The sequence below is a fragment of the Diaphorina citri genome, unplaced genomic scaffold (assembly GCF_000475195.1).
Source record: "Diaphorina citri unplaced genomic scaffold, Diaci psyllid genome assembly version 1.1 scaffold4493, whole genome shotgun sequence".
NCBI lineage: Eukaryota > Metazoa > Arthropoda > Insecta > Hemiptera > Psyllidae > Diaphorina > Diaphorina citri.
In genome coordinates this window covers 1-10,438 of record NW_007381891.1, presented here as the reverse complement: position 1 = coordinate 10,438, position 10,438 = coordinate 1, and the positions used below count along the sequence as shown (strand labels likewise).

Sequence of the window (10,438 nt, the reverse complement as noted above, 5' to 3'; positions counted from 1 at the left end):
CCTAGCGCACTGTCACTCTCTAGTCTGTATTTTTTCTCTGCTATTTCCTCAACTCCATCAAACTTCATTCAAGATCTTGCGTATCTTACGTATCTTCCTTGGAATTGAGGATATTGCCTGTGCTCTGGATCTGCGCAATAAGAGCCTAGGTTAGTAGAGTACGAGTAGTCTAAGAAATTTATTCCGAGCCTCACGCAGTGCGAAATCTAGGTTGGCAGATATTAAGATACTATTTACTATCTAATGAATAATTAGGTGTACGAGTATGTAAATGAATGAATTAAATAGGAAATTGGAAACAAAAGAGTCAATAGTTCCTCCAGTCCATCAAAATAGACTAGAAACTCGATTCTCAATAACAATAACAAACAACAGCGACTGAAAAAGAATGAGAAGGTTTAGCAAATTCCTCTGTTTTATCAACAAGGTTTTTGATCATCAGCATATTATTATTCCTTGTAGTGGAATGTCGAGTATTGTCCATCAGGACAGGATATAAGTTGATATTAGGTTCCATGTGGATTGTGGGTGCATTGTATCCTGTTTTGCCTGACGTCATAGATACTGATATCTTCAATTCTTCATCCCGATGACTAATGTCAAAGATATTTCTAGTGTTGAAGATATTTCTCATACAGAAGTGATGGTAAGGAATTCGTCATAGATGCTGGCACGTCTTGAAACTCGCCTTTTACAATATTTTACATGAATCATGAAGTCATCATCAACATTATCATGAACTGCCTTTGGGTCTATATTTTGGGTACGTAATATTTGTTAGTTTGGATCTCTGGGTTGGGTTGGTTTTTACCTAATATTCGTCCGAAGACTTTGACGAAAATGTTGCACTTCGACTAGTGTTGGTTATGATAATAATAATTATGTTCTTGTAGTCTAATAATTATTCCTGCTTCCTGTTTATATCCTTAAGAAAGTCATTAACTCTCGGCACTATTCCTCTAATCTCCAAACACGCGCTTACAACCACCCATCACAGTGTTTACAATGGTCTTTATTTTCAGCATCAAAGAAAACAACAATTACTTTCTTCATGTTATCAGAAGCACGTGCTAAGGCGTTCATATTGCTATATTAATTTATGTTACGATCGTGTGTAATACGTAGCGCCGTGATCGGACCTCTAGGTCGATCTAAGAGGGAAACGAACCTTTTCCTATATCATGATATGGCTTGGGATTTATAGGTTTTGCAACAGTAATAGTTCTAGAGATACGATTTAAACACTTTTCACATCGTTTATGTGTGAGATCGTGTTGGACATAATTATTAATATTTTTTACTTACTTTATTGTTCTTAAACTTTCTAAGATCAGTAGGTACCTATATTGTTTTCATTTTTTACCTATGGACTCTTTTCAAAATAATTATGCTAAGTCCTGACATTTCTATTGATGAAAATGTCAGGATTTAGGAGAGAACATCAATGGACAATGGACATAATCCTCAAATTCTATTTGAATGACGAAAACCAACCCCCCAAAATACTGACGTGCTGAGGATCAAATTACATATAGGTAACAGAAAAACAAAAGGTTCAAATTATTGAGTTCATTATGAGGATGTATAAAGAGAAGTAAGGGTTTTGCATAAAATATTCCTACACAACTGCAAAACATGCACCTATAGCTACAGATACAGCCATAATTCTGTAGACATGCAGATTACAGATGTGCTCTATTGTAAAACCACAACATTGACTGAGCTCCTGGTTCTTCAAAAACAGAAGAAGCAGAAGAAGAAGAGAGAAGAAGAGAAGAAAAATAGATAAAAGAAGTGAAAGAGCAGCAATTTGTCTCTCAACAAATTGTTCCTTGATCTATGGTCATAGCTGCATTCGTAGGAGCAGTTCTTAGAAATCAAACACACAACATACCACAGGCCGGGAATACCAAGGAAAGTGAAGACATAGAAAAGAAAGTGGACTATGACCATCACAGCACCAGAGACAATAATTACTGTGGAAACAGATTTGACTGACATGTGACAGTACCCAAGTGATGATGAGTTCCATTTTGATAGCAATAAGACTAAAGAATAGCCCAACTGAAGATCTGATGCTTGCTGAACATTCTGAACAATTTAAACATTGAATTAGAAATATATTTTGACCAAGATAGAAACATTACCAGACTAACAAAAGACAAATTGTGCAACAAGCAACAAGGGCTTGGAAAGGCCAAATCTACATGATTGTGTATGATGAATAGCTTTACAATAAAAACTTTATGAAAGTTGAAACCCCTAATCCTTTTACACCGAGAGTTCGGAACACTCATAAAAGTACAAAAAATATTTAACGTAATAAGAACAACTCGCAAGAACCAATTACCATGAATGGCAACATGATATATCTACATACATCTGATGAGAACAATTCCCATGCAACTGATATGAAATTTCTCATACTGACGAATATCTCTGGTTTTAATTCAGTATCGACGTCAACAATCAGAATGAGAATGATAATGTTATGTTTCCACATTGCAGTAAACCTCGTGTTACAGAACTCTGATGTAATTTGAATTTTATACCATCTTGGAATTTGTAAATTGGATTACGATGATGTTAAAGAAACGTTTTGAGTTTTGACCTCCGCGAAATTTGATTCCGAAATTTCACATGTGAACGAAAATACATAACTTATTACTTATAGATAGACAAGTTGTTATACGTACATAAGTAACTCAACACTCAACAAATAGGTAACCCGAGAAACTAGAACTAAGTATTAAATTCTATTGGTGTCTATAGAACTAGATGCAAAATAGCTAATTAGGAAAACTTCCGCCCAAGTCAAATTATTATGAGTTCACAAGCTTCCTAGTGATTCATATTTTGATTAGGGATCTAATCATTCTAATCTGTGACAAAGGTGGATTAGATAAAGATGAGCTACTCTGATTCTCAAAACTAATAAGAAAGTTATCGTAGAAAATAACGTATAGAAAATATTTCGAGTAGTATTGTAAATAAAGTATGTTACTCTATTGTGGTATTGAAATTGGAAATAGAGGTTGCATGCATATTTACAATAATCCACGACCTCTTCGGTGTGAGAAATAAGTTGGAATCAGACGTAGTTTTAATTCTCAATCAATATGTGAATATTACTCTCAATCCACTTTTGACCATTTCTTGAAATTCTAACATCAATAGAGATCAAATTAGTAGAAATAAGAGTGTAATGGTGGATAAAGTACCTCACGCAGGAAGATTAAAAGTACCTGGAGAATTTTAGAAGCCCATTTGCTACTTGAGCAGAAAAGGATTTATCAGTAAGATCGAAAGAACCGTCGTCATTGACTTTCTTGACACCTACTTGAGTAGGTTGCATTACTGAATTTTAGGTAGATATGTAGCTAGATATATACGCAAGTAGGTATTTAGGTGGACTTGAAAATGAGGTTGGGTATGAGAAGAGGCTATTATTGAGATATCTTGAAGTATTATCTATACGTTATAGTGAGATATCTATACCAAATACTACGCTAATAACAAATTACATTATCAATATCAAGTACCAATCTATAGCTGCTCCCACCCATATTCTCCATTATTTGTTCTCAGAATCGTATTACTCCTTCATAATATATTATCACTGTTTTATTTGTATTCCGTTACCTACCTTTGTGACGAAAAAAACTTTGAACATTTAACAAGTTTACCTTGCATAACGAAATAGTTCTCAGGTTCGGAGAGCGGAGAGACACATATATACCTATAAAAGATAGGTCAGATTCTATCTTGTGATTTACTAAATCAAGATAGGTAAGAGAATACTGAGTTCGTTTTTGATCTGTTAGCATTAAGCTGATTTTGTGATTAAAGGAGGCTTTCTTAAAAATGAAGAAAAATTAGTCCTCCAACATTCACCTACAATTTTTTTTTTAATTAAATAATGGGTAGGTAGGTACCTACATAGAAATAGAAATATCCATTAGGAATATCTGGTTCAGGTCGAAATATAAATGCCACTGAAAAGTGAAAACTAACAGCACAATTAATTCAGTGAAACTCTAAAAGGAACAGAATCATTAAACGGAAATAATTCAATTCCCGAATAACAAGCATTATATCAATACCAAGGTAACAAGTGCAAGTATACCGAAGTGGTCCTTAAGAATTAGATGATGAATATGATAAAAAATAGCTTATAACGAACGTGAACTAGAAAAGACCCCAAAAGGTTTAGTATAAATTTAGGAAATGAGCAAAATGATAAAATAAGAAAGTAAAAAATACCTAATTTGTGAATTATAAAAAGTACCTAATGGAAAAAAATTCCAACTTGATAAGACAATACTGTCTTGAAGATATCACCCTGTACATTAAGTCCTAATAGTCTACATTTACACTTCATTATTGAAAGTAACAATTAAGGACAATTAGAAGAATGGTTCAATAATTGTAGCTAATTACAAGGACCTAGCTACCTAATTGAGTGCGAAACAGGTGAAGATGCTATTGTGCGTAAAGACAAGATCAGATGAGAGAAGAAAAGATGGAACCTTTGCTGAATACAAAATTAAAAATTAAGAACAATAATAACTTGGGCATTCCCTATGAATGTGGAAAACTGTCATATAAATAAAAAAGATTTGATAATACGTACATATTTAATTATTTAATAAAATACTCACTCAACATCTCAAACACCATATAGGAATCCCAGCTGAAACGTAATCTTACCTTCAATCTGAAACAAAATAAAATTTTGAAGCTGTTTTAGTAAGTACTTCTTGTACAGAAGCTATGAAGCTATAATTGTACTGAAACTATTCATGATCCGAAAGTTCATTTGACACTAATTGAATTATTATAAATCTTCAAGTTAGAGGAGCTTTTACGTTTATGCTTGAAAGTGGTAGACACGCAAAAGAAAATAAGAGATCATAATAGGTGGGTACTATATTTTATGCCCTTTTATGGTATTTTATTGTTCTGCAGGTAGGAATATACCTAGGTCAACTTGTCAGCTACCAAGGTATAAGTTATTGTCGATTATTAATATTTTTAAACACTTTCGAAAGGATTAAATACTCGTAAAATTCCAGTGCATAAAATTAAATTACAAATGGTCAAAGCAAAAATGGATGGATAAAGAGATCTACAAAACATATTGATTGGATTTTACAATGATTAACAGATATTACATTTGTTCGTAGTAAAATATTACTTTGATCCAATTGCAAAATAGTATGAAATTAAATATAGAAAATAGTGTGAAGAACACACAAAGCAATTTTGTACAGAAGCTATGAAGCTATAATTGTACTGAAACTATTCATGATCCGAAAGTTCATTTGACACTAATTGAATTATTATAAATCTTTAAGTTAGAGGAGCTTTTACTTTTATGCTTGAAAGTGGTAGACACGCAAAAGAAAATAAGAGATCATAATAGGTGGGTAGGTACTATATTTTATGCCCTTTTATGGTATTTTATTGTTCTGCAGGTAGGAATATACCTATAGGTCAACTTGTCAGCTACCAAGGTACCATATTATCACTGTTTTATTTGTATTCCAATGAATTGGAGAAATTGGGTTAGCAATGTTAGCATCACAATAAGAAGAGTAGAAGATACAAAGATACATTGAGTATTGTTAGTACCCATAACGCACAAGATGAACTTCAGACAGTGCTAATGTCACTGCCAGGGTTTAAATAAAAGGCACTCAATATCAATACATATACTGGTTTAGTGGTTTTCTCCTATCCTGTGTGTATATCTTCTCTCTTCGCTTTTAGGACAATAAGGCCTCAGGCCTCATCAGTTAAGCTGAGAAGCGCAGAGCAATTTTGTAGCCAAAACCAAATATCAACCTAAAAACGGTCACCATAGCACTGACTGAGGGCTGACAAAAAACGCTGACCCCGTCTGAACACCGGAAAAGGCGAAGAAAAAGAAGTTAAGTTCTCTCAATCTAAAAAAAAAAAAAAAAAAGAAACACCGAAAAAGAAGAAAAAAAAAAAATAAGTTTTTTTTCAAAAAAAAAAAAAAAAAAAAAAAAAAAAAAAAAAAAAAAAAACCTGGAGAAAGGTAGGTGATAAATTTCTCTCTGATCATATCACTGATAATCTAGGTCTTAATGAAAATGAAAACTCATCATAAAAATATCAAGTAGTACCTAATGAAACACGACCGTCCTAATGAGCAGATTCATTTCACAATTCAACGTTTCAATGTGCCTTACTGTTTCAGCAGCGCCTAATGACGATGACTTTATAAATCTCAAGTTTTCTTGCTAATGCAATAAACATAATCTTAATTTTGAGTTGAAAGAAAAATGAAACTAAATAGACCTCTTTTAAGTAGATCAATGACGGAAATAAAGTTACAACCTAATGGAGCATCAAACTTCAGAGAAACTTCAGTTAGACTTTGGAAGCCGTTGTTAATGAAATATGTAAGTACTTCCTAATGGATTTTAAATTTGAGATCATAAATTTTTATAACTTAAATATTAGCAATAAAAGGTTTATCTTTAGGTATAGATTTTTTCTCTCAAAAATAACTACCATGAAAAGAATTTGACAGTAAAAATACAAGACACTCACAGACATGTTTACTGTAAACTCGTAGATATAAATAGGTATCGAATCTTCTACTCATGAATACCAAGACAAACTTGGTATTTAAAATGACAATGATTATGACGAATAGTGTGAATAGTTCGTCAAGTTATTGTTTTGGAAATTCCTAAGGCTTTTTCTAGTCATAGTGGTCAACAAGTATCAACAGGAGTAGGCATATGAGTCATAAATACCATAGATGACATTCTTCTGGGCATAGAAAAGACAACAATAGGAAGAACATTTTAGATAGTGATAGGAATTATATCACAGTGGTGGAGACTGGAGAAAATGGTAAAGTTACCTAGGAGGTCAGAAAAGAACTCAAGAAGATATTAAGAAACATGAAAATGAGAGTGAACACGGGGTCTACAGGTCTACACTAAAAGGTTTTTTGTGTAACCTGTGGAAAATAAGGAAAAGAAATATAGTAAAACAACAATTTTCTCAAAGTTGAAACTTGAAACGTATCAAAAAATAATACAAAAGAACAAACAATTGTCCGATGTAATCAAAGATACAAACATGAAAATGAGAGTGAACACGGGGTCTACCTACAGGTCTACACTACAAGGTTTTTTGTGTAACCTGTGGAAAATAAGGAAAAGAAATATAGTAAAACAACAATTTTCTCAAACTTGAAACGTATCAAAAATAATACCTACAAAAGAACAAACAATTGTCCGATGTAATCAAAGATATTAAGACAAACGTCTCAAATCTCAGCACTATCCAAATCCAAGATGAGAATGAGGAAGGAACGGATTGAGCCAGCACTGCTCTGATACATAAAAAGCAATTCATTCATGGTATGGCTAGGCAGGTACGAATGGAATTTAGAAGACTGAATAGAAGCAGTCAGATAACTTCTGTATGGCAATATATATAATTGATGAACTTCCCATTATTCCTAAGAGCTGATAAATAGATAGATAGTCCCAACACAATAGGCAGAGAACATTTATACACTCCATAAACATCTTGCATTGGTAAATTGCTTCAATTAGGATCACATGAATGGTGCAGGCAAGTTTCAAGCTATACTGGGAAGTCGGAAAGATTTGGCTTGCAAATTTCAAATTTGCAGGAAACAAAACTGATATGGAGCTGAGGCAAGTTTCAAGCTATACTGGGAAGTCGGAAAGATTTGGCTTGCAAATTTCAAATTTGCAGGAAACAAAACTGATATGGAGGAAATTTTAAGCATTTCTATTGAGATCAGCGTGTTTCGAACTTCCTTTATCAGCGAAGAAAAAAAAAAGTGGTTGAGCCCCATTATGGTGAATTCTTTGATCAATTTCTTCTAATATGTGGATCTACTAAAGCAAGAAAATTTCAAAATTGAACGACCTGTTGTCCGTTTCGAGTGAAAATAATAAAACTAATAAAACTCACCAGTTTTTGTTACAAATCCTCGCTTATTTCAAAACTGTTATCACAAACAAGTTCAGAGAAACTTGCTCAATATTTGCTACGATTTCAGTAAAAAAATACACATTAGGGATCGATAGATTTCTCAGTTCTTACTATCTTATCAGAGGCGACTTGAAGATAATTGTTGACGATATTAAAGTCTACCTATGTAGTATTTGATTGTTTTAAAGAATAGCTACAACAAATCTTGTGATAAGAGATTCATTGACGAAACAGTTTAGCAGTGTTTTACGGAGAGATCAACCAATTGACGATATTAAAGTCTACCTATGTAGTATTTGATTGTTTTAAAGAATAGCTACAACAAATCTTGTGATAAGAGATTCATTGACGAAGCAGTTTAGCAGTGTTTTACGGAGAGATCCACCAATACCTAAGGTGATCTTGTCCATGTAGAGTTCGGACCAAATTGATATTTTGTTTGACAATATCTAATAGGTATTGAACAAAATGCTTATAAATATTTGTAGAATTGGGAAATAATTATGAACTTACCTAGTCGTTATTCTTCTTGTCAAGTTAGTAGACATTTGGCCACTCTGTATTTTACACATTAGGTATACCATTAAAGAAACGTAATAATTTCTCTGATAATACCAAGGATCGAGTACTAGAGTACTTTCTTTCAAAAGCATTCCTCAAGTGTTTTAGACTCAGAAGAGTAAGTGATTCTGATAGAAATTGGTATAATTAAAATCAGATCGGGATTTTTATCAACTTCAAGTGATATTAGAGAACTTTCCAGTGTAGCGATTTGCGAAATCGATAGTGAAAAGGCTTTCTGATGGTAATACCTCCATATTAAGTATTTTGTAATATCATAGAATAGCACCGGATCTAAGATAGAAAGATTCTACATAATTATGACAGTGTTTCACAAAGTAACGAGTTACCAATATAGGTACCAATTTTAGTAGGAAAATCAAATCTCCAACCAACTAGAATTAACAAATCGACATTTACCTACAACCTGAGACCCGTATCAGTTTATACCTACATAGCTATTGACACTCCTTATTCTAAGAACCTCTATTAAATTCTCGTTATTGAGCCACATGTGGAAACTATAAAACCAACATTTGGACATAATATTTATATATTGGGCATAAACGTGATTAAAGTGAAAGGATGGTTGCAAAATAATGATTTCAAGAAGCGATAAAATTTATAGGCCTTTCAATATAAAACAAAATTTGCCTAACGCACCAGACGCACATGTGACTGATGTAAAAACCTTCATTACTTAATAAATAAAATAAATATTGGAATGCTCACCATTAATAAAAAGTTCATAGAATGTTTCACTCCAATTTGTGACATGCTGCGAAACCGAAGGACCTGTCCCAAATGAAATATTATAGCCTCCATACATGTAAAGCACATAGGTACTTATTACAGTATTACACAGCATTAAAATTCTGGTCCGTCTGGTCAAAATGGCCTGAACCAAATTTCATTAGGTAAACATCTTCCGCCTGATCTTTGAGGGGACTTTATATACCAGAACTTGTTGAGAGTTGGACTGGATGGGATGGTTCAAACCAAATCCAAACACTGGGTCTGGTAATGTTCACATCTTAGAAAGAATCGAGGCAATGTTTCTCAGAAATTCGAATGAAACCGAAAGTTCTTTTTATTTTATTACTAAATGAACTCGTCATGTTTTCTTCAGATTCCAACAGGGTCTTGGTGGTGGGTTAGACACCTTGCAAAAAATCAAGAAAGTCCCAAGGGTCAAAATTTTTTACGGAAAATGGGAATATAACTAATCAGCACGTTTTTAAATGATGTTAATGATAGGTAAGTCACAGTAGCTATGTCAATACACTTTTTAGAGAGATAGATATCATTGGGTATGTCTACATATGTACGATGGAATTTGTCAACATTGTCGACAATGTTATTTTAATTTGAAAGAAGTTGAGTTTTTAGGGACAAACAAATAACGCCTTCAACACGTTACTGATGTTCAAGGTGAACCTAAATAAATTAACACTCACGTGTTAAATTGGTTTTAATTACGTCTTGTTTTTCGTCAACTGGACAGAGGTATTTATCATACCTACAAGAATATTATTTACTCTGGAAGACCACAAACAAACCTGTGTTCTTGTGTTATTTACTGTGGTTACTGATGTTCAAGGTGAACCTAAATAAATTAACACTCACGTGTTAAATTGGTTTTAATTACGTCTTGTTTTTCGTCAACTGGACAGCGGTATTTATCATACTCGTACCTACAAGAATATTATTTACTCTGGAAGACCACAAACAAACCTGTGTTTTTGTGTTATTTACTGTGGTCTACGCCATCAAGGCTTTGTGACGAAAAAAACTTTGAACATTTAACAAGTTTACCTTGCATAACGAAATAGTTCTCAGGTTCGGAGAGCGGAGAGACACATAT

The 10,438-nt window shown here is 33.2% G+C and overlaps 1 long non-coding RNA gene across 1 annotated transcript; it reads right to left on the bottom strand.

Moving 5' to 3' along the window:
* Nucleotides 1-5,640: 5,640 nt before the first annotated feature.
* LOC113472248 lies at nt 5,641-8,269 on the bottom strand. Its single transcript, XR_003394649.1, has 2 exons — nt 7,993-8,269; nt 5,641-5,803 (listed from the first exon to the last, which is right to left on the bottom strand). It is a non-coding gene; the product is annotated as an uncharacterized LOC113472248 (long non-coding RNA).
* Nucleotides 8,270-10,438: the final 2,169 nt, after the last annotated feature.